The sequence below is a fragment of the Myotis davidii genome, unplaced genomic scaffold (genome assembly GCF_000327345.1).
Source record: "Myotis davidii unplaced genomic scaffold, ASM32734v1 scaffold204, whole genome shotgun sequence".
Taxonomy (NCBI): Eukaryota; Metazoa; Chordata; class Mammalia; order Chiroptera; family Vespertilionidae; genus Myotis; species Myotis davidii.
Window position 1 is genome coordinate 2,030,410 of NW_006299715.1, and position 3,801 is coordinate 2,034,210.

Genomic DNA, 3,801 nt, shown 5'->3' on the forward strand with positions numbered 1-3,801 from the left:
CCCCCTACTTGCCCCAGAACAGCCCAGGTCCCAGGCGCTGCTTGGCGGTGAGGTTTCCCCGGGCCGCGTGCGGAGTCGGGGATGCGGTGTGAGAGCCGAGGGGACGGAGATGGGGAAACGCCGGCTCTCGGGCGCGGCCCAGCAGGGGCCACCGCGCGCCGTGCCCCGGGCGCCCATCACCCGTGCCCTCAGCCGTCCTTCGTCTTCCGGGGAGGAGTAAGTTGCCTTCTGTGCCCGGGTTGGCCCGAGGGCACGCGCCAGGGCTGCGCTGCAAGGGGAGACCACGCCGGACTCCTCTGTGACGCTGATGACTTTGCCTGAATTCACTGGCCTTTTCTGGGCCGCAGTTTCTAGTCTTTGAAACCGAGGGCTTGGACCTGGTGCCCTCCGAGGCCGAGGCCGCCGCTGAACTGCTCGAGCTGGTGTGTGTGTGTGTGTGTGTGTGTGTGTGTGTGTGTGTGTGGCTCAGGTGCAAGCTCTTGGGCCAGGTCCAGGCAGAGGCTGCACCGGGAATCACCGTGGTCCCCACCAGCAGGCTCCCGAGGGTGCCCCAAGCATCCCAAGCGCCAAGCAACTGGCCACCGTCCCGCCAGCAAACACCAACCAACTCCTGAATTCCTAAGTCGTCTGCTTTCAGACACCAGGGTTTTTTCACACACGTGGTCCAGGTATATCTGACTTCACAGGGAGGCATTGCTATGGGTCAGGGTAGTTTTATATGTTAAACAAATGCTGTGCACCAGCAATGTTCCAGGAGCCGAAGCCTATTGTTTTATTTATTTATTTATTATTTTTAAAATGTATTTTTATTGATTTCAGAGAGGAGGTGAGAAGGAGAGAGAGAGAGAGAAACATCAACGATGAGAGAGAATCATTGACCGGCTGCCTCCTGGGGATGGAGCCTGCAACCAGGGCATGTGCCCTGACCAGGAATCGAACTATGATCTCCTGGTTCACAGGTTGACACTCAACCACTCAACCACTGAGCCACCATGGCCAGGCCTATTGTTTTATTTAATCTACACAACCTTGAGGGTGTGGTGAGTAGAAAACATTATTATCCCCACTTTACAGATGAGGAAACAGAGAGTCACATAGTTTAAATGACTTGACCACCATACACAGCTAAATCAGGATTCAAAACTATCTAATGTCAATCCTATTGGGTTTTCTAACCAGTTTTTCTACGAACCTTCGGGTTTATTCTCATTGAATGTTTCTTATTGTCTTCCTGACCCATTTCAATGGACTCGTTCATCAGAAAAAGAGCCTGGGACTTAAGGAAATCAAAGGAAGAATTCGGGCAGGCAAGTCTAATGATTTTTCTGTTTCGTGCCTTTGATATAAAAGACGCCAAAGGCCCATGGATCTGGACATAAAGCTTGGTATTCGGAAAGAAAGAAACACCATTATTATTATAATCAATAAAACGAACCACGTGTAAAGGGAAACGGTTGCGTTCAGAAATTTGGGGACCTGGGCCTTGCTCGAGGATGCAGTGATAAAGACCTCACGGAAGACGTTTCTTTTTTGGAACTTTGGTTTTCTTACCTATAAAAAGCCCCTGTTGGGGGGAGATGACTTCTCACGTTTAGAATGTGAAGTACGGTCTCGCGAACCCGCCTGGGTACAGTGGAGGACGAGCGCCACCTAGCGGGAGCCCTTGCGGAATGCGTGGCGTATGGATCTACTGAAACACCGAAAAGAAAAAGTTGGTTTCACAAAACGGAATGTTTTTGCTGTTAATTGTCTCCACAGTCTCACGTTATGAGCAACCTAATAACGGAGATGTTCCTTTCAAAAGACTCATGCAGACACAGCCCGATCCCCACTGAAAAATCACCTCACAGCTGTAGTTGCAGTGGCCCAGAGACCTGACCTAACACATCATCCTTGATTCCTCTGTGCTGGCTCCCCGGGTTGCCTCTGTGAGTGCTCGACCCAGGCTCGGACGGGATGCTAATTTAGGGCACATGTAGTCTGTATGCTTAATTGGAGTCATAGGAAGGTTTTTCAGTTCTTCAGAAACTAATTTCGTCATGAGACTAATGGGGGTATTTCACCCTAAACATCAGAAATGTTTAGGGGTATTTCACCCTAAACATTCAAGCATTACAAAAAAGCCCGTTTTGTCCCTCAGGTTTTATTTTCTCATTTGGGTTGTAGATGGTGCTATTTCATTTTTTCTGCTTTTGTGGGACGAGGTTAGGAGAAGGTTTCAGTGGATAAACAGGAAGATGATATGTCTGATTGTTTGTGTTGAGATGCTTATAAAATTTTTTAAAAGTCTTCTGAATTTATTACCTTTCTGAGTCTAAGTAACTATACGGGGGACTCTCAAGGTGTTATGCCAGGTACTCCTTGCAAAATTTCCCAACTCATTTCTCTATTCTCTCCCTTTCATTCATTTAATATTCAACAGATTTTCCCTGAGTGCCTACTATGTCTCAGATGCTATTCTAGGCTCTGGGGTTCAAGGACCCCTTAGACACTACACTCCATAGGCTAACATTTTAATGGTGGAATACCATCAAGAAATAAATGCTTGCCCAACTGGTTGAGCATCGACCTATGAACCAGGAGGTCATGGTTCAATTCTCAGTCAGGGCACATGCTTGGGTTGCAGGTTCGGTCCCCAGTGGGGGATGTGCAGGAGGCAGCTGATGGATGATTCTCTCTCATCATTGTTGTTTCTGTCTCTCTAGCCCCCTCTCCTTGCCTCTCTGGAATCAATACAAATATATTTAAAATTTTTTCTCCTAAAAAAAGAGAAATAAATGCTTAAGTACCACAATGGACAAAACATCAGATGATGTAAGTGCTATAAAAAATTAAAGCACCGTGGTTGGGAGAGGTGATCTGGGTTTACTTTTGATGGAGTGAGATGGGAAGCAGAAGGAATATAGGGACGAGATTTTTAGAAAAAGAGAAGAACTAGACCAAAGGACACATAGTGGGAACCATTAGAGTATGCTCAAGGACCCAAGGGGATGCTCCTGGGGCTAGAATGGGCAGAGTGGCAAGAGTTGGGGTCCCAGAGGCAACCGGAGGCCAGACTGTGCAGCCTTCATAAGCCACAGAAAGGAGAAGCCACAGGAAGATTCGAAGCAAAGAGTTAACTGAATATGATCTGCACCTGAAAAAGATCATCACTCTGGCTGAGGTGCAGACAGGCTGTGGGGGTTGCAAAAGGAGAACCATGGAAATCTGTTAGCAGTTACTGAGTCCAAGCCAGAGATTATGGTGCCTTCTATTAGGTGGTGCTGAAGATGAAGGGAAGGGCCGGGCATGGCATGGATTTGGGTGGCATTTGTCATTTATTTTTTAAAAAATTGTGGTAAAATATACGTAACATAAACTTTACCCCCTTTGAACCCTTTTGCGTATGCTGTTCAGTGTTGGGAAGTACATTCACTGTGTTGTACAACCATCACCACCATCCCTCTCCAGAACTTTTCTTGCGAGAGCAAAACGCGTTCAACTGCACCCATGAAAAGGTGACAGTGCCGGCTGGAGTGGGAGCCTGAGTATCAGGGATGTTAGTTGAAAAGAGAAGTGGTCATAGGTTTGGGAACTTAGTGAAGACTTCAGAGGTGCTGCCCTAGCCAGTTTGGTCCAGTGGGTAGAGTGTCGGCATGCAGATTGAAGGATCCCAGGTTCGATTCTGGTCAAGGGCACATGCCCGGGTTGCGGGCTTGATCCCCAGTAGGGGGCGTACAGGAGGCAGACAATCAATGATTCTCTCTCATCATTGATGTTTCTCTCTCTCTACCCCTCTTTCCTCCTCTCTGAAATCAATAA